This window comes from Camellia sinensis, chromosome 2 (assembly GCF_055761805.1).
Source record: "Camellia sinensis isolate YWXY chromosome 2, ASM5576180v1, whole genome shotgun sequence".
Classification (NCBI taxonomy): Eukaryota; Viridiplantae; Streptophyta; class Magnoliopsida; order Ericales; family Theaceae; genus Camellia; species Camellia sinensis.
Window position 1 is genome coordinate 159,393,822 of NC_138962.1, and position 22,324 is coordinate 159,416,145.

The window sequence follows — 22,324 nt, forward strand, 5'->3', positions numbered from 1 at the left end:
AGAGTCCAAATCCGGCAAATCGTTTTGAGAAAACAGATTTTTGAAAGAAGTGCCAAACATGGACTGCTTTGCCAGATACAGAGTCGCCTCCTAAATATTTTATTTTGGGAAATTTAGGAAACCCTGACTCGGTGCCAAAAGGCCACGTGTCCGTCATCACCAAAGTTGCCTCGGCTCGGGAACTTGGGTACGATTGGGGAAGGTCACTTCGTGAGCACCCCCGCTCGCCCGATCAAAGATCGGCCTCTACTAACCGTGATATCAAGTTTTGAAAACATTGTGTGTCTTTATTCCGGTTATTAGCCTAGGTCACTATGTGATGCACACAGCATATAAGTATAGACCAGGTTGCCTGAATTGGAACAAAACATTTCATGTTTGTTTATTTGAAAGTGGTTTGATGGTGCTACCCGCAAGTAGGTTAAGACGTGGATTTGCCACCCTCGGGTGGGCTTAGAAAACATGATTTTGCCACTATCTAGTGGGCTTAAAACACACATTTGATGAATTATTCCAATTCAAATAACCCAACCTTCACCCACAGGCATTCAGGCAGTTATATCATATAAGCACATAGCCTCATGGTAAGCATGCTATTCATGGCAGTCACTCACACGCATGCAAGGATGCTAAAGCATAAAACTTACCGGGTACTCCAAGCCAAAGAGAGACTACATTAGAAATCATGCATGATCCTAAGTATACAGAAATGCCTAATGCAACACATGCAAAAATGCAAATATAGCAGGCTCGGCTATTCTAAACATGGCATATGAAATGCTACAACTAATCATGTATTCAATTTGGAATTGAAAGTACAATGCAGTTAGTATGATGCGCCGAGCCCGGTGCATGCAATACAGATGAATGAATGCAAACATGCTATCATATTGTATGCTAATTGAAATATGCCCTAATCTAACCATCATAGGCAGGTAAATAAAAGGGAGAAAGACGTGGGGTTGGGAGACATACAACACACACACGCACACTTTATTACAGTTGTGCCCTCGCGCAGAGGGTCCGAATAAATATGCAGTCCCAAATGAAAGAATAGTACAGTCCAAATATTACAGTCCGAATATGTACAAATTCCTACTTAATTAACAAATTAACTAAGAAAATAAATAAAACTGGCATGCAAGCCAGGGACTGCCTTGCTTCTGATGAAAGATGTATGTCTGGGCTGCCTTGCGCGGAAATCCACTAGGATGCCCCGATTAGCCTCTGTTTGCACCTGTTCTTGAAATGCGCGCCAAGCCTCGGAAGACCGCTGATTCTTGATTTGCTGCAACAGAGAGCAGGAAAGGGGCATAGCAATGTATTTCACAAATATATGCATGCCTCGATCCTCGTGCCGCCAATCACGCATACCGAGGCATGATGGCCGAGGAGTCGAATTGCACAACTCAATATAGAATGAATGCACGTATAAACACAACAAGAACCTAACTCCATCATGGATGATCCGGAGTGTCGGTGACTAGGGAATTGAGACATGTTCCGTCACTCGGAGTACGAAACGCACCTCGTTTCCCGTGCCCGGGCTAACTCCTATCCCGAACACGATGCAATATGCATGATATGCATGAATGCAACTAAGATACAGCCTAGCATGCACAATGCTATGAAAATAAGATGCCTTGAAATGCGTGCACACAGGCACGCAAATCGAGAAAATGACATACGCAATGCAAATGACATGGAAATAAGATATGGGCTTACACTAACATGAGAGAGCCTCAGTCACACTTACATAAGAGGCCGATGGATGAAAATGAAGTGCCTCGAAATGCGTGCACACGGGCACGCAAACCGAGGCAATGGTATATGCAATGCAATGGCATGGAAAATGGCATATAGAATGCAACATGGACTTATACTAACATGAGAGAGCCTCAGCCACACTCACATAAGAGGCCGATAGATGAAAATGAAGTGCCTCGAAATGCGTGCACACGGGCACGCAAACCGAGGCAATGGTATATGCAATGCAATGGCATGGAAAATGGCATATAGAATGCAACATGGACTTATACTAACATGAGAGAGCCTCAGCCACACTCACATAAGAGGCCGATAGATGAAAATGTAGTGCCTCGAAATGCGTGCACACGGGCACGCAAACCGAGGCGATGGCATACGCAATGCAATGGCGTGGAAATGACATATAGAATGCAACATGGACTTATACTAACATGAGAGAGCCTCAGCCACACTCACATAAGAGGCCGATGGATGAAAATGAAGTGCCTCGAAATGCGTGCACACGGGCACGCAAACCGAGGCAATGCAAAAATGCGAACTATGGCATGGAAAATGATATGCAAACATGCTAATGGGATTTCATCACTGAAAAGTGGGGGAAAACAGCCCCGAAATGAGGCGAAAACACACTCGATGTATGGAAAAGTCCCGAAATATGAATTTTGGCACCCGAAATGGCCTATAGCTATGCAATGCATGCACAATATGGACATGAAGTGTAAAGACAGAAGCTAGGCAGTCCCAAAATTAGCATTTTACCAGTACAAATCATGGCCAAACAGCAAACCAAGATAGGGCAAAAATAGCATGCAAGAAATGGCCCTAAACATGAGATTAAGAAGAAGCTCATAGCTGCTGGCCCCAAACAGGTTAGGGTCCTTCAACAATGTTGAAGAGGGACCCAAAATAAGCACTTTCACAGAACTGTAAAAACCTCAAAAACAAACATAGATAAGGCTAAGCTTTTATGCAAGAAAACGGACCAAAAGGTGGCCAAAGAGGCAAGTGGTATATACACAGCCCAAATTGAAAAATTCCCTTCTACAACATTGAAGAGGGACAAAAACTAAGCATGTTTACAGAACTGTAAAAACCCAAAAACAGTATACAAACATGCTAGAAATGCAATGCAAAGTAAGGCTCAAAAGAGGCTATAACATGAGGTATGCAAAATATTCCACAAATGGCCAAAGACCCTTAATGAAACATGAAGAATGGGCCAAAATAAGACTATTTTCAGAACTGTAAAATGGCCAAAAACAAAAGCATGATAGGCTAACAAAACATGCAAGAATGGGGACCAAAAGAGAGATACAACATGAAGTGGCATATGGAGGTCCCAAACCATGAAAGGACCTAAATGAAACATGAAGAATGGACCAAAATAAGACTATTTTCAGAACTGTAAAATGGCCAAAAACGAAAGTATGGTAGGCTGCCAATTTATGCAAAAATGGGGGCCAAATAAGGGATATAACTACAAGTGGCACATGGAGGCATCAAATGGTGAGGGGCCCTTCAACAATGTTGAAGAAGGGCCCAAAATAAGCACATTCACAGATTACATCATGCTCAAAAACAGATTAATCATGGGCCAAAAATAGCATGCAAGATTATGACATATAAGAGGATCAATGAAGCAAGTGCATCATGGAGGACTCAAACAGGGTTGAGTCCTTAATGAAAAGTGAAAATGAGCTCAAAAGAGGGCCACTTTCAGTTAGGGCCGGAGTTTGAAACAAAAAGCATATAGGGCTTATAAATGGATCAAGAAAAAGGGTCAAAAGAGGAGAAATGCCACTCACCCTTGAAGACTAAAGCTTTTGTTGCTTCTTGGACCAATTTGCAGCTCCTTTAGCCTTTGAGAAGCCCTCCTTGTTGCTGGAAATGAAGTGGTGATGGTAGAGCTTGGTGGTGATGAAGAAAACAAGGTGTAGGACTTAAGGTTTTTTAGGGAAATGAGAAGGATGGAGGGAGATATGGATCTTGAGGCTTGAAGAACAAATTTTCTAACCCTTGAATGTGATAAAGCTTGCTTGTTATAAGGGCCAAAAAGGGGGTGTAAAGGTGGGGGAAAAGGAGAGCAACTTTCCCCCACAAAATATCCCCCGGATAAAGATCTTTTCTGGGGGATAAAGCTCCACAGCTGTAAAGTGCACAGTGCAAGGAGCTCGGACGGCCTGTTACTTTTGCTGCAGGTGGCCGGCCGGCCACACCCCCTAGCCGGCCGGCTAGGGGTCAAAAGGGTCAATCAAATTTAGTGGCCGGCCACCAACTGATGGTGTCCTCCTATGTGTGTACAACACAACCCTGTGGTTAAAAGTCCAAGAAAGTGGGTCCAAGGGGTTCAACATTAGCTCGGAAAGAGGGGTTCAAAAGGGTCAGGTGGAATTACTGGCCGGCCACCAACTTTTAGGGTCCTCCCATGTGTGTACATCACAAATATGTGGTTCAAAGTTCAAGAAAATGGGCCCAAGGGGTTCAACATTAGCCCGGAAGGAGGGGGTCAAAAGGGTCAAGTTGAATTAATGGCCGGCCATGAACTTTTAGGGTCCTCTCATGTGTGTACATCACAAGTATGTGGTTCAAAGTTCAAGAAAATGGGCCCAAGGGGTTCAACATTAGCCCGGAAGTGTGAAAAACGGGCGCCGGAGGGCGTCGGAGGATGTATAACTGGTTGCTGCAACAATTGCTGGCCTCCCACCCTTCAGTGACCTCTCTAGTGATAAAACAGAGGTACCTGCCAAAAATGAACGAAAACCGTTGCAAAACGAATGCTCAGGGACCAAAACGCGTAGTTCGAGGTCCCGAAAATGGGCTGTTAAGCACCGAAAGTGGCGTTCGGCCACGAAGTGGGTTTCTCAGACCCCAGTGTCCCTCAAAAGGGATTAAATAAGATGTATGCCAAAAATTAGAACAAACGGAGGTGGTTAGGCGGTCCCGAACCGAGGCACACGGCCAACGGTCCCGAAAAACCAGAAACCGGACTCCGAAATGGGCAAAATGGCCTACGGCCACAAAATGCAGCCCACGGCCACTAAGAGATGGTCTACCGGACCTCTCCTTCCCCTCAGGAAAAGAAACAGAGAAAACCGAGTCTGGTTCGCAAACCGAGACAAGGCACAGAAGAGGGTTCGGAAGTCCGGAGGCAGGGCTCACGGCCGCAACTCTGAAACTTCTGAACGAGCACATTATGTAACATCACCAAGCGCTCAATGAGTGACATCTGAGTCTTAAGGTCGGTCAAAAATGGGGTGTCTACAGTTGCCCCTCTTTGACAGAACTCGAAAGTCATAAGTGACGGGAGTGAATGTCAAAGCCCAGAGACGACCCATTTTTGACAAGGCCGAAGACTTAGACAAACAGGCAAGATAAACAAAGATGTGCCCGCAGGCAGGGGCAAAATACAAATGATATGCAAGCAGATTTTGAAGATTGGACTTATACGCTACGCGAGGCCGGTTTTGAAAGTTGGACTTATACGCTATGCGAGCCGGTTTTGAAAGTTGGACTTATACGCTACGCGAAGCCGGTTTTGAAAGTTGGACTTATACGCTACGCGAAGCCGGTTTGAAGAGTGGACTTATACGCTACGCGAAGCCGGTTTTGAAAGTTGGACTTATACGCTACGCGAAGCCGGTTTGAAGAGTGGACTTATACGCTACGCGAAGCCGATTTGAAGAGTGGACTTATACGCTACGCGAAGCCGGTTTTGAAAGTTGGACTTATACGCTACGCGAAGCCGGTTTGAAGAGTGGACTTATACGCTACGCGAAGCCGGTTGAAAGTTGGACTTATACGCTACGCGAAGCCGATTTTGAAAGTTGGACTTATACGCTACGCGAAGCCGGTTTGAAGAGTGGACTTATACGCTACGCGAAGCCGATTTTGAAAGTTGGACTTATACGCTACGCGAAGCCGGTTTTGAAAGTTGGACTTATACGCTACGCGAAGCCAAGTTGAAGAGTGGACTTATACGCTACGCGAAGCCGATTTGAAGAGTGGACTTATACGCTACGCGAAGCCGGTTTTGAAAGTTGGACTTATACGCTACGCGAAGCCGATTTTGACGAGTTGGACTTATACGCTACGCGAAGCCGGTTTGAAGAGTGGACTTATACGCTACGCGAAGCCAGGTTGAAAGTTGGACTTATACGCTACGCGAAGCCGATTTTGACGAGTGGACTTATACGCTACGCGAAGCCAAGTTGAAGAGTGGACTTATACGCTACGCGAAGCCGATTTAAAGAGTGGACTTATACGCTACGCGAAGCCGGTTTTGAAAGTTGGACTTATACGCTACGCGAAGCCGATTTTGACGAGTGGACTTATACGCTACGCGAAGCCAAGTTGAAGAGTGGACTTATACGCTACGCGAAGCCGAGCATCACTCATGATTATGCAAAGAGAGCCGTAATGAAGCAATTATGCGAAATAGATGCAACATTTTAAGCGAATGCTAGGCAAGCAAGTAAACTCGAGCCAAACTACACCTCGTGCAGAAAGGATGTAAGAAAATTATGGAATTCTCACCGCGAATACAGTGTGCATGTGTGATAGATACACAGAGCGAACATGTGATTGATACACAAAAAGGTGAGCACAAAGTGTGATAGATGCACTAAGTGAACAAAGTATGATAGATATACTAAATGAATGAAGTGTGATTGATACACTAAATAAATGATCTTAAAACGGAACTTCTTTGAATGAACCGTACATACAATATCGTGCATGAATGGGAAAGAAACTTGATAGGTACAATGCAATACAATGCATGATGCTTAAGGAAAGCAATAAATGGACAAAACAGCACTTTAGAAAGCGCCTCAAGAGGTGAGTGGCGGTGAACCGCTCTGCTCCGATAGGGATTTTCCCTTGTGCTCTTTGAACACTTACCTTCAACCTACAATACAAAGGCTCTGAAATACTGACAAGGGTTTTTCATGTAGAACACTTTGGATGTTGCCTTTCTTCCTGATCACATTCACAACTTTCCCTATTCTCCAACGGGGTGACAGACTAGGTTGGTTCAGTATCCAGAATTGAGGTGCATACATGCTATCTCAACCTATGGGGCTTCCATACAGATTTCAAGCCGAGGACACGCCTCTGGGTATTTAAACCAGACTTTAGTCTGGGAAATCCCGAACCTTTACGTTCTAGGCATCAGCCATTCGAACTCTAGTTTCCACCGTTGCAGTTGGTCTCCTAGGAACTCATTGCGAACACAGCCAAGATGCCTCTGGCAGGGAATGGTACTCAGGGAGAGCACTTGATCGCCATTCCGGCTTGAAGCAGACTTGATCTTGAGCTTGAGGTAGAGGTACACTCGTGCTTCGAAGCATTGGCAAAACCTGAAGAGGTACACACGGAATGTAGTCTTGGAACTTACTGAAGCTGAAACAAACTCAGATGCTCGACATTTCCTCTTTTGCTTTTGCTTTTGCTTTGTAGTCTGGAACCCATATAGCTTCAGATAGGTCTTGATTTTATTGTTCTGACATGACCTGGGTTGAACCCTGCGGTTTTATGAAAGAACGAATCTTGTTTTGCACAGATGTGGAGAATGGCATGGCACTCGGAGCACAAAACGATTTTGTTTTGGAATTGGTAAATGAGCTTTTGACCGGGTATCGAGCCTACGACTGAACACAGCAAAACGACTCAACAAGGAAATAAAAGGCACACAACCTAGACACATCGAGTAACACTCGAAACGACTCAAAAACAAGAATCGAGACACAAAACAAAAGACACGACACACAGACGTACACCGGGAGCCTGTTTCACCGGGTAGTGTTCCCCACCCTTTCTCATTTGTGGTTCTCTCATCACTCGGCCCTCAAGCTCTGTTTTTCTGAAAAAGCCCTCTTCTCACTTTTTCTCTCATCGCACGTCTCTCTATTCTTCAATCTCTCATTTTTTTTATCCCTACCCCGGGTGGTTGATGGATGAACAGGAAGTTGCGGGCCCACACCCAACATAATCAGCTCGCGGCTATTTCCTTCGGTGACATCTGTCGATGCGCCGGATGAGGGAATGGTGCATCTCGATCCATTCCAATTCGTGCTTCGCACTCAGCTTGATACCTCGCTGCTTGGAGGATGAGAGAGCTTTCTGCCCTTTGTTGTGCCCTTTTCTGCCGAATATGGTGCCTTTTCCGACAAGTAGAGTGCCCTTTCTGGCAAGTATGTTGACAATGGGAAAGACAGGAAGCCTGACTCAACTGTGCCCCTAGTTCATCATTTTGACCATTTTTTTTGTTTTAGTTTTCTCCTAACAAATTTTGACCAAAATGAGAGTTAGACTAACGTGCTTGTTCAATTTTCTGATTTAAAATCATGCAAGTTAGGCCATGAGCACTGAAAATTTTCCCTCTTTTGGGTCCAAGAAATGGTCCAGTTTAAAAATGGAATACTTTTCGAGAAGATTAGTGAACTTCCGTAAAAATTCTCAAAAACTATTTTTGCAAACGACCACTGCTCAACGAGTACGGAACCTACTCTCGAGATGCACAACCTCGGATCCGTAGCAATGGAAAATTGCCCCTTGTCTGAAGGGCACTGCATGGCAACGAAAAGTTGCCCCTTGTTTGAACGGCGTCGCGGCGCATTGAATGGCAACGGAAAGTTGCCCCTTGTTTGGACGGCACCGCAGCGCTTTGAATGGCAACGGAAAGTTGCTCCTTGTGTGAATGGCACCGCGGCGCATTGAATGGCAACGGAAAGTTTCCCCTTGTGTGAATGGCACCGCAGCGCATTGAATGGCAACGGAAAGTTGCCCCTTGTTTGGATGGCACCACAGCGCATTGAATGGCAACGGAAAGTTGCCCCTTGTTTGGATGGCACCGCAGCGCATTGAATGGCAACGGAAAGTTGCCCCTTGTGTGGATGGCACCGCAGCGCATTGTAGGCAGTCCTTAGAACGACGAATACAACCAAATTCTCAGATACAGAGAAATCGAAGATGATCAAAACCATTACATGGGCACAGTCAATTTGAAGTATTTTACGACTGGACTTCAAAATGAAGTTGCCTACGTATCCCAAAGATGGGAATCAAGCCTCACGTAGTTCGGGGTTAAGGTACACTCGGGTATTAACCTCTCCTTTTTAGGCTCTAACTTTTGCCAAGGCGCCCGTTGCGGGTTTTCGACCTTGCGAGCTTTGTTCTTCTTTTCTTTTCAATTCTTTTCATTTCTTTTCTTTGCATTTTCTTTTCTGTTCTTTTCTTTGCATATTTCTTTTTTGTTCTTCTTTTTTATCTTTTTGCATTTTTGTATTTTTCTCTTGCTCTAACTTTTGCCTGGGTCGCCCTTCCGGGTTTTCGGCCCAGCGAGCCTCTCAAGGGTAAAAGTGTAACGTTGTCCATGCCAAATGGTTTTGAGATCCTGAAATTATCTGAATCCAGGAGAATGGCTGCTGTTCTAGCTTCGTAAGCTTCTCCTGATGAGATCTGATCTTTTTGATCTGACTTTCATGGCCTCTTGTTCGAGGGCTGCTTCAAATCTGGCCACACAGGCCTCACATCATAATTGACCGTTGAACCTTCTGAATTCAAGTTTCAAGGTTTGGAAGTGAAGGGGTTGAGTCTCGAGGCTGAGAGCGATCTTAGGCTGCACAATCTCAGGAGTGATTCCACACAGGTCTTCACAAGGCCGCGCAAAACATTTTGTTTTTGAAAATTTTTAAGAAAGCGACAAATCGCTCGCGCTGAAGGTAGTGTAGAACCAATCTGGATCAAGCCAGGATTCTTCTCAGTACTCACGCTAACAAGCATGATTCCATTCGTTAAAGGCTTAGCACGCCTCTCTTTCTCTCAAATGATCAAATTTTTGCAAAACCCGAGGAATTACTTCATCTTCGTTTTCACCGCAGCGTTCAAAAAGTTTTATTTTTTTTAAAAAAAAAAAAAAAAAAAAACTTAGGTCAATGCAATGATTTTGGGGTGCAGAAGAGTAGGCGAAAAGTACCGCTGTTTCATTCAAACTTTCTGGCATAATTGGCACACGGCCGAGGCAAACACAAGAGCGTGAAAAACCACTGCTGTTTCATTCAGAATCTGTTGGCACAACTGGCTCCCTGACAGAAACAGACTCAAAACAAAACAAAAAGACAAACACAAAACAAAATGGTGATGCCCGAGGCAACACCCCCTGGAATCACCTGACTCCTATACAACAGGACTGACTCGATACAACAAGACAGACCCAAAACAAAAAGAGACTGACTCAAAACAAAACAACAAGACTGACCCAATACTCAAGTCAGAAACTGGCATTCGCAAATGCTCAGAATAGCGCATGTCCCTCCCACATCTGGAGTAAATCGAGTGCCACCCGCAGCTGGTTCATCCCTCGATCATATCACATTATCCCCCCACAAATTCAATGATCAAGTGCCGATAGGCTTTGCAGGACTTGGTGCGGGGATGACCCCGTTGTCAAACAAATCTTGTACATCATGGCGCAGACGAAAGCAACTGTCGGTGTCATGACCAGCTCGCTGATGGAAGGCACAGTAGTCGGCTGAGTTGTGCGAGAGAGGGAGGTTCTTTGGTAATGGCTGCGGCTCAAGGGGCTTCAAATGCCCTTTCTTGATCAAAACCTCTAGAGCCTTTGGCAAAGGCATATAGAGGGCATGGAAGACCCTCCGACCTCGGGGTTAGTACTTCAAGGTTTGTGGATTTTTGCTGGACGCACCAGCAGGGGGATTAGCAGGTGCTGGCCTGGTTTGCTGATCTTTTCCGAGTGCAGGATTATAGCCGAAAGGAACGTTTCTGATACAACGACCCTTCTCCTGGCTTGCCCCTTGATTCAAACTGCCCCCAACTTGAGTGGCAAAAATGTCGTCCACAGTTTTTGCAACGACCGCGAACACTTGCTCTTTGTTCAGTCCCTCGGCTTTCAAAGCCTCAACAGCCAACAGAAGATATTCATGAGGATCCATGTCCACCTCTACCTCGTTCTTTCCACTCGCCTCCACTTTACCAAGGGATTGGCATTCCTCAAATATAGCTCGTTCCGAAATTGGGAAGCCTTTTGGCATGAACTCCCTGGCATGTGATGTGGTTGATGACGGAGCCGATGTCCCGGAGACCAAACCTATCACAGTTCTCTGAAGATCTTCGATCATTCTCTTCAGCTCAGAAGTCGTGGGCTCATGGGTTTGAGATGATTGGGGTCCAAATGCATCCATCGTGCTTAAGTCCGTGCTTTCCGGGATAAACATCTCGGGTTTGAGTATATGGGTCGGGGTGTATATACCGGGGTTGTAGGTGGGTGGCAGTGTTTGGCTGAGGTTGAGATGTGGAGGAGGCACTTGGTCCTTGGGGTTTTGAGGTGGAACTATTGTCCGGTTGTCAATGAGATTCTGGATCTCATGACGAAGGCGGTAGCAACCATCGGTGCCATGGCCGCGCTGTTGATGATATACACAGTATTTGCTGGGGTTATGTCTGGCAGGGAGTGGATTTGGCGAAGGTTGAGGATTAAGGGGTTTGAGGTGCCCTCTTTCCATCAGAACTTTGAATGCCCTGGTTAGGCTCATATGGAGGGGGGTGAAAAATCTACCCTGGGCTCGGGCTGAGCTGGCTATTTGTAGGCTGGCCTTGGCAAAAGGGTCGGCTATGGCGACTGTGTTGACTTCAGCAGGTTTGGAAATAGTGCTACCACCAGCATTGGTACTCTCGACTGGGAGCCTTACGGCAACCTCGGTGGACCAATCCTCAATGTCGTGAATGGAGTTGAGGCCCTGTGCCCTCTTGAATTGCTTCTCAAGGTTCACAATTTTCACTGCAGCCGGATTGAATTCATTAACATCAGAAAAAGGAAGCCTCTCAGTAGGCTGCACCGGGGTTGTGGAAACTCGAGCTTAAGTCAACCTTTCTCGGGGATCTGGACCCTGCAAATCTTCAGCTGGTAGAAGTGGGTCAAAGTTCAACTGGGGTCCCGAAGCTGGATACGAAATAGATACCCCAGATGGGCGTTGCGTTTCAGCACTGGTCTTGTCCTGCATTGCAGTTCCCTGATTTAACGCTGCTATCATGGCCACAAATTCTTCCGAAACCTGTGCCATCACGGGTCTGCTGATGATGTGACTGGTGACTGTCGGATCAGATGAACAAAATGAACCCTATCTGGCCCTCTGTCTTACCTCAGCGAAGGAACACTGATTTGCCTTTGAACTGAATTTCCGACCTGACAAAGTCTATCAACACGGATCCAATGTACCCGGGGGATATCGGAGCCTTCTGAAGCTATAGTTTCAGGATTACCCTAGAAAAAGAGAAAACGTGCAGCATCTCAGCCTGATTTCACCTGAACAGATATGAGCATAGTTGAATGAGTGTGCTCTCTATTGAATTCTGCCCAAAATTCTGCCGGTGAATTGATACCCTCACGTAAAACTGATTCCCAGATACTGATTGATGCCCGCAGGCTTGATGCCCAAACTCATACACTGATACATGCATTCCTGTAGAGACGCACTCTAAAGCACATAACAGATGAGTGAGAGCCAAAACACCCCTATGTTGGGGTAGGGTTTCCCTGTCCTATTTTGTCAGGAGCTAGGGTTTCATTACGTACGCAGCGGTTTCAAACAACCTATAAACGGGTAAGCAACCTGTCCTAGTTTGGAATGGTCACTATGGATCCGAATATGCACTAGGTCGAATGGTCACAAAGGGTACCTCGGTAAAACCGGGGTTTGTGTTCCCATACTGGCAGAGCCCACAACCGGTCAGCCTTATGGTCATGCCTTGACAAGACAAGCCTCCGGCAAACCGTTTAGGAATAGCAGATGGCAAACACGGTGTCCTAGGCGCACCAATGAAAATGCAATGCAAAGAATCACACAAGTGTAATCAAAAACAGATATCACGAGCTCGAGTCAAGTTCTCTAAATCCCCAACAGAGTCGCCAGAAACTGTAACAAGCCCGCGGGGGACCTCGCTACAGCTCGGACTCGACTTTGTAGTCACGGTTCTAAGTCTGAACCAAAGAGTCCAAATCCGGCAAATCGCTTTGAGAAAACAGATTTTTGAAAGAAGTGCCAAACATGGACTGCTTTGCCAGATACAGAGTCGCCACCTAAATATTTTATTTTGGGAAATTTAGGAAACCCTGACTCGGTGCCAAAAGGCCACGTGTCCGTCATCACCAAAGTTGCCTCGGCTCGGGAACTTGGGTACGATTGGGGAAGGTCACTTCGTGAGCACCCCCGCTCGTCCGATCAAAGATCGGCCTCTACTAACCGTGATATCAAGTTTTGAAAACATTGTGTGTCTTTATTCCGGTTATTAGCCTAGGTCACTATGTGATGCACACAGCATATAAGTATAGACCAGGTTGCCTGAATTGGAACAAAACATTTCATGTTTGTTTATTTGAAAGTGGTTTGATGGTGCTACCCGCAAGTAGGTTAAGACGTGGATTTGCCACCCTCGGGTGGGCTTAGAAAACATGATTTTGCCACTATCTAGTGGGCTTAAAACACACATTTGATGAATTATTCCAATTCAAATAACCCAACCTTCACCCACAGGCATTCAGGCAGTTATATCATATAAGCACATAGCCTCATGGTAAGCATGCTATTCATGGCAGTCACTCACACGCATGCAAGGATGCTAAAGCATAAAACTTACCGGGTACTCCAAGCCAAAGAGAGACTACATTAGAAATCATGCATGATCCTAAGTATACAGAAATGCCTAATGCAACACATGCAAAAATGCAAATATAGCAGGCTCGGCTATTCTAAACATGGCATATGAAATGCTACAACTAATCATGTATTCAATTTGGAATTGAAAGTACAATGCAGTTAGTATGATGCGCCGAGCCCGGTGCATGCAATACAGATGAATGAATGCAAACATGCTATCATATTGTATGCTAATTGAAATATGCCCTAATCTAACCATCATAGGCAGGTAAATAAAAGGGAGAAAGACGTGGGGTTGGGAGACATACAACACACACACGCACACTTTATTACAGTTGTGCCCTCGCGCAGAGGGTCCGAATAAATATGCAGTCCCAAATGAAAGAATAGTACAGTCCAAATATTACAGTCCGAATATGTACAAATTCCTACTTAATTAACAAATTAACTAAGAAAATAAATAAAACTGGCATGCAAGCCAGGGACTGCCTTGCTTCTGATGAAAGATGTATGTCTGGGCTGCCTTGCGCGGAAATCCACTAGGATGCCCCGATTAGCCTCTGTTTGCACCTGTTCTTGAAATGCGCGCCAAGCCTCGGAAGACCGCTGATTCTTGATTTGCTGCAACAGAGAGCAGGAAAGGGGCATAGCAATGTATTTCACAAATATATGCATGCCTCGATCCTCGTGCCGCCAATCACGCATACCGAGGCATGATGGCCGAGGAGTCGAATTGCACAACTCAATATAGAATGAATGCACGTATAAACACAACAAGAACCTAACTCCATCATGGATGATCCGGAGTGTCGGTGACTAGGGAATTGAGACATGTTCCGTCACTCGGAGTACGAAACGCACCTCGTTTCCCGTGCCCGGGCTAACTCCTATCCCGAACACGATGCAATATGCATGATATGCATGAATGCAACTAAGATACAGCCTAGCATGCACAATGCTATGAAAATAAGATGCCTTGAAATGCGTGCACACAGGCACGCAAATCGAGAAAATGACATACGCAATGCAAATGACATGGAAATAAGATATGGGCTTACACTAACATGAGAGAGCCTCAGTCACACTCACATAAGAGGCCGATGGATGAAAATGAAGTGTCTCGAAATGCGTGCACACGGGCACGCAAACCGAGGCAATGGTATATGCAATGCAATGGCATGGAAAATGGCATATAGAATGCAACATGGACTTATACTAACATGAGAGAGCCTCAGCCACACTCACATAAGAGGCCGATAGATGAAAATGAAGTGCCTCGAAATGCGTGCACACGGGCACGCAAACCGAGGTAATGGCATACGCAATGCAATGGCATGGAAATGACATATAGAATGCAACATGGACTTATAATAACATGAGAGAGCCTCAGCCACACTCACATAAGAGGCCGATAGATGAAAATGAAGTGCCTCGAAATGCGTGCACACGGGCACGCAAACCGAGGCGATGGCATACGCAATGCAATGGCGTGGAAATGACATATAGAATGCAACATGGACTTATACTAACATGAGAGAGCCTCAGTCACACTCACATAAGAGGCCGATGGATGAAAATGAAGTGCCTCGAAATGCGTGCACACGGGCACGCAAACCGAGGCAATGCAAAAATGCGAACTATGGCATGGAAAATGATATGCAAACATGCTAATGGGATTTCATCACTGAAAAGTGGGGGAAAACAGCCCCGAAATGAGGCGAAAACACACTCGATGTATGGAATAGTCCCGAAATATGAATTTTGGCACCCGAAATGGCCTATAGCTATGCAATGCATGCACAATATGGACATGAAGTGTAAAGACAGAAGCTAGGCAGTCCCAAAATTAGCATTTTACCAGTGCAAATCATGGCCAAACAGCAAACCAAGATAGGGCAAAAATAGCATGCAAGAAATGGCCCTAAACATGAGATTAAGAAGAAGCTCATAGCTGCTGGCCCCAAACAGGTTAGGGTCCTTCAACAATGTTGAAGAGGGACCCAAAATAAGCACTTTCACAGAACTGTAAAAACCTCAAAAACAAACATAGATAAGGCTAAGCTTTTATGCAAGAAAACGGACCAAAAGGTGGCCAAAGAGGCAAGTGGTATATACACAGCCCAAATTGAAAAATTCCCTTCTACAACATTGAAGAGGGACAAAAAATAAGCATGTTTACAGAACTATAAAAACCCAAAAACAGTATACAAACATGCTAGAAATGCAATGCAAAGTAAGGCTCAAAAGAGGCTATAACATGAGGTATGCAAAATATTCCACAAATGGCCAAAGACCCTTAATGAAACATGAAGAATGGGCCAAAATAAGACTATTTTCAGAACTGTAAAATGGCCAAAAACGAAAGCATGATAGGCTAACAAAACATGCAAGAATGGGGACCAAAAGAGAGATACAACATGAAGTGGCATATGGAGGTCCCAAACCATGAAAGGACCTAAATGAAACATGAAGAATGGACCAAAATAAGACTATTTTCAGAACTGTAAAATGGCCAAAAACGAAAGTATGGTAGGCTGCCAATTTATGCAAAAATGGGGGCCAAATAAGGGATATAACTACAAGTGGCACATGGAGGCATCAAATGGTGAGGGGCCCTTCAACAATGTTGAAGAAGGGCCCAAAATAAGCACATTCACAGATTACATCATGCTCAAAAACAGATTAATCATGGGCCAAAAATAGCATGCAAGATTATGACATATAAGAGGATCAATGAAGCAAGTGCATCATGGAGGACTCAAACAGGGTTGAGTCCTTAATGAAAAGTGAAAATGAGCTCAAAAGAGGGCCACTTTCAGTTAGGGCCGGAGCTTGAAACAAAAAGCATATAGGGCTTATAAATGGATCAAGAAAAAGGGTCAAAAGAGGAGAAATGCCACTCACCCTTGAAGACTAAAGCTTTTGTTGCTTCTTGGACCAATTTGCAGCTCCTTTAGCCTTTGAGAAGCCCTCCTTGTTGCTGGAAATGAAGTGGTGATGGTAGAGCTTGGTGGTGATGAAGAAAACAAGGTGTAGGACTTAAGGTTTTTTAGGGAAATGAGAAGGATGGAGGGAGATATGGATCTTGAGGCTTGAAGAACAAATTTTCTAACCCTTGAATGTGATAAAGCTTGCTTGTTATAAGGGCCAAAAAGGGGGTGTAAAGGTGGGGGAAAAGGAGAGCAACTTTCCCCCACAAAATATCCCCCGGATAAAGATCTTTTCTGGGGGATAAAGCTCCACAGCTGTAAAGTGCACAGTGCAAGGAGCTCGGACGGCCTGTTACTTTTGCTGCAGGTGGCCGGCCGGCCACACCCCCTAGCCGGCCGGCTAGGGGTCAAAAGGGTCAATCAAATTTAGTGGCCGGCCACCAACTGATGGTGTCCTCCTATGTGTGTACAACACAACCCTGTGGTTAAAAGTCCAAGAAAGTGGGTCCAAGGGGTTCAACATTAGCTCGGAAAGAGGGGTTCAAAAGGGTCAGGTGGAATTACTGGCCGGCCACCAACTTTTAGGGTCCTCCCATGTGTGTACATCACAAATATGTGGTTCAAAGTTCAAGAAAATGGGCCCAAGGGGTTCAACATTAGCCCGGAAGGAGGGGGTCAAAAGGGTCAAGTTGAATTAATGGCCGGCCATGAACTTTTAGGGTCCTCTCATGTGTGTACATCACAAGTATGTGGTTCAAAGTTCAAGAAAATGGGCCCAAGGGGTTCAACATTAGCCCGGAAGTGTGAAAAACGGGCGCCGGAGGGCGTCGGAGGATGTATAACTGGTTGCTGCAACAATTGCTGGCCTCCCACCCTTCAGTGACCTCTCTAGTGATAAAACAGAGGTACCTGCCAAAAATGAACGAAAACCGTTGCAAAACGAATGCTCAGGGACCAAAACGCGTAGTTCGAGGTCCCGAAAATGGGCTGTTAAGCACCGAAAGTGGCGTTCGGCCACGAAGTGGGTTTCTCAGACCCCAGTGTCCCTCAAAAGGGATTAAATAATATGTATGCCAAAAATTAGAACAAACGGAGGTGGTTAGGCGGTCCCGAACCGAGGCACACGGCCAACGGTCCCGAAAAACCAGAAACCGGACTCCGAAATGGGCAAAATGGCCTACGGCCACAAAATGCAGCCCACGGCCACTGAGAGATGGTCTACCGGACCTCTCCTTCCCCTCAGGAAAAGAAACAGAGAAAACCGAGTCTGGTTCGCAAACCGAGACAAGGCACAGAAGAGGGTTCGGAAGTCCGGAGGCAGGGCTCACGGCCGCAACTCTGAAACTTCTGAACGAGCACATTATGTAACATCACCAAGCGCTCAATCAGTGACATCTAAGTCTTAAGGTCAGTCAAAAATGGGGTGTCTACAGTTGCCCCTCTTTGACAGAACTCGAAAGTCATAAGTGACGGGAGTGAATGTCAAAGCCCAGAGACGACCCATTTTTGACAAAGCCGAAGACTTAGACAAACAGGCAAGATAAACAAAGATGTGCCCGCAGGCAGGGGCAAAATACAAATGATATGCAAGCAGATTTTGAAGATTGGACTTATACGCTACGCGAGGCCGGTTTTGAAAGTTGGACTTATACGCTACGCGAAGCCGGTTTTGAAAGTTAGACTTATACGCTACGCGAAGCCGGTTTTGAAAGTTGGACTTATACGCTACGCGAAGCCGGTTTGAAGAGTGGACTTATACGCTACGCGAAGCCGGTTTTGAAAGTTGGACTTATACGCTACGCGAAGCCGGTTTGAAGAGTGGACTTATACGCTACGCGAAGCCGATTTGAAGAGTGGACTTATACGCTACGCGAAACCGGTTTTGAAAGTTGGACTTATACGCTACGCGAAGCCGGTTTGAAGAGTGGACTTATACGCTACGCGAAGCCGGCTGAAAGTTGGACTTATACGCTACGCAAAGCCGATTTTGAAAGTTGGACTTATACGCTACGCGAAGCCGGTTTGAAGAGTGGACTTATACGCTACGCGAAGCCGATTTTGAAAGTTGGACTTATACGCTACGCGAAGCCGGTTTTGAAAGTTGGACTTATACGCTACGCGAAGCCAAGTTGAAGAGTGGACTTATACGCTACGCGAAGCCGATTTGAAGAGTGGACTTATACGCTACGCGAAGCCGGTTTTGAAAGTTGGACTTATACGCTACGCGAAGCCGATTTTGACGAGTTGGACTTATACGCTACGCGAAGCCGGTTTGAAGAGTGGACTTATACGCTACGCGAAGCCAGGTTGAAAGTTGGACTTATACGCTACGCGAAGCCGATTTTGACGAGTGGACTTATACGCTACGCGAAGCCAAGTTGAAGAGTGGACTTATACGCTACACGAAGCCGATTTAAAGAGTGGACTTATACGCTACGCGAAGCCGGTTTTGAAAGTTGGACTTATACGCTACGCGAAGCCGATTTTGACGAGTGGACTTATACGCTACGCGAAGCCAAGTTGAAGAGTGGACTTATACGCTACGCGAAGCCGAGCATCACTCATGATTATGCAAAGAGAGCCGTAATGAAGCAATTATGCGAAATAGATGCAACATTTTAAGCGAATGCTAGGCAAGCAAGTAAACTCGAGCCAAACTACACCTCGTGCAGAAAGGATGTAAGAAAATTATGGAATTCTCACCGCGAATACAGTGTGCATGTGTGATAGATACACAGAGCGAACATGTGATTGATACACAAAAAGGCGAGCACAAAGTGTGATAGATGCACTAAGTGAACAAAGTATGATAGATATACTAAATGAATGAAGTGTGATTGATACACTAAATAAATGATCTTAAAACGGAACTTCTTTGAATGAACCGTACATACAATATCGTGCATGAATGGGAAAGAAACTTGATAGGTACAATGCAATACAATGCATGATGCTTAAGGAAAGCAATAAATGGACAAAACAGCACTTTAGAAAGCGCCTCAAGAGGTGAGTGGCGGTGAACCGCTCTGCTCCGATAGGGATTTTCCCTTGTGCTCTTTGAACACTTGCCTTCAACCTACAATACAAAGGCTCTGAAATACTGACAAGGGTTTTTCATGTAGAACACTTTGGATGTTGCCTTTCTTCCTGATCACATTCACAACTTTCCCTATTCTCCAACGGGGTGACAGACTAGGTTGGTTCAGTATCCAGAATTGAGGTGCATACATGCTATCTCAACCTATGGGGCTTCCATACAGATTTCAAGCCGAGGACACGCCTCTGGGTATTTAAACCAGACTTTAGTCTGGGAAATCCCGAACCTTTACGTTCTAGGCATCAGCCATTCGAACTCTAGTTTCCACCGTTGCAGTTGGTCTCCTAGGAACTCATTGCGAACACAGCCAAGATGCCTCTGGCAGGGAATGGTACTCAGGGAGAGCACTTGATCGCCATTCCGGCTTGAAGCAGACTTGATCTTGAGCTTGAGGTAGAGGTACACTCGTGCTTCGAAGCATTGGCAAAACCTGAAGAGGTACACACGGAATGTAGTCTTGGAACTTACTGAAGCTGAAACAAACTCAGATGCTCGACATTTCCTCTTTTGCTTTTGCTTTTGCTTTGTAGTCTGGAACCCATATAGCTTCAGATAGGTCTTGATTTTATTGTTCTGACATGACCTGGGTTGAACCCTGCGGTTTTATGAAAGAACGAATCTTGTTTTGCACAGATGTGGAGAATGGCATGGCACTCGGAGCACAAAACGATTTTGTTTTGGAATTGGTAAATGAGCTTTTGACCGGGTATCGAGCCTACGACTGAACACAGCAAAACGACTCAACAAGGAAATAAAAGGCACACAACCTAGACACATCGAGTAACACTCGAAACGACTCAAAAACAAGAATCGAGACACAAAACAAAAGACACGACACACAGACGTACACCGGGAGCCTGTTTCACCGGGTAGTGTTCCCCACCCTTTCTCATTTGTGGTTCTCTCATCACTCGGCCCTCAAGCTCTGTTTTTCTGAAAAAGCCCTCTTCTCACTTTTTCTCTCATCGCACGTCTCTCTATTCTTCAATCTCTCATTTTTTTTATCCCTACCCCGGGTGGTTGATGGATGAACAGGAAGTTGCGGGCCCACACCCAACATAATCAGCTCGCGGCTATTTCCTTCGGTGACATCTGTCGATGCGCCGGATGAGGGAATGGTGCATCTCGATCCATTCCAATTCGTGCTTCGCACTCAGCTTGATACCTCGCTGCTTGGAGGATGAGAGAGCTTTCTGCCCTTTGTTGTGCCCTTTTCTGCCGAATATGGTGCCTTTTCCGACAAGTAGAGTGCCCTTTCTGGCAAGTATGTTGACAATGGGAAAGACAGGAAGCCTGACTCAACTGTGCCCCTAGTTCATCATTTTGACCATTTTTTTTGTTTTAGTTTTCTCCTAACAAATTTTGACCAAAATGAGAGTTAGACTAACGTGCTTGTTCAATTTTCTGATTTAAAATCATGCAAGTTAGGCCATGAGCACTGAAAATTTTCCCTCTTTTGGGTCCAAGAAATGGTCCAGTTTAAAAATGGAATACTTTTCGAGAAGATTAGTGAACTTCCGTAAAAATTCTCAAAAACTATTTTTGCAAACGACCACTGCTCAACGAGTACGGAACCTACTCTCGAGATGCACAACCTCGGATCCGTAGCAATGGAAAATTGCCCCTTGTCTGAAGGGCACTGCATGGCAACGAAAAGTTGCCCCTTGTTTGAACGGCGTCGCGGCGCATTGAATGGCAACGGAAAGTTGCCCCTTGTTTGGACGGCACCGCAGCGCTTTGAATGGCAACGGAAAGTTGCTCCTTGTGTGAATGGCACCGCGGCGCATTGAATGGCAACGGAAAGTTGCCCCTTGTTTGGACGGCACCGCAGCGCTTTGAATGGCAACGGAAAGTTGCTCCTTGTGTGAATGGCACCGCGGCGCATTGAATGGCAACGGAAAGTTTCCCCTTGTGTGAATGGCACCGCAGCGCATTGAATGGCAACGGAAAGTTGCCCCTTGTTTGGATGGCACCACAGCGCATTGAATGGCAACGGAAAGTTGCCCCTTGTTTGGATGGCACCGCAGCGCATTGAATGGCAACGGAAAGTTGCCCCTTGTGTGGATGGCACCGCAGCGCATTGTAGGCAGTCCTTAGAACGACGAATACAACCAAATTCTCAGATACAGAGAAATCGAAGATGATCAAAACCATTACATGGGCACAGTCAATTTGAAGTATTTTACGACTGGACTTCAAAATGAAGTTGCCTACGTATCCCAAAGATGGGAATCAAGCCTCACGTAGTTCGGGGTTAAGGTACACTCGGGTATTAACCTCTCCTTTTTAGGCTCTAACTTTTGCCAAGGCGCCCGTTGCGGGTTTTCGACCTTGCGAGCTTTGTTCTTCTTTTCTTTTCAATTCTTTTCATTTCTTTTCTTTGCATTTTCTTTTCTGTTCTTTTCTTTGCATATTTTTTTTTTGTTCTTCTTTTTTATCTTTTTGCATTTTTGTATTTTTCTCTTGCTCTAACTTTTGCCTGGGTCGCCCTTCCGGGTTTTCGGCCCAGCGAGCCTCTCAAGGGTAAAAGTGTAACGTTGTCCATGCCAAATGGTTTTGAGATCCTGAAATTATCTGAATCCAGGAGAATGGCTGCTGTTCTAGCTTCGTAAGCTTCTCCTGATGAGATCTGATCTTTTTGATCTGACTTTCATGGCCTCTTGTTCGAGGGCTGCTTCAAATCTGGCCACACAGGCCTCACATCATAATTGACCGTTGAACCTTCTGAATTCAAGTTTCAAGGTTTGGAAGTGAAGGGGTTGAGTCTCGAGGCTGAGAGCGATCTTAGGCTGCACAATCTCAGGAGTGATTCCACACAGGTCTTCACAAGGCCGCGCAAAACATTTTGTTTTTGAAAA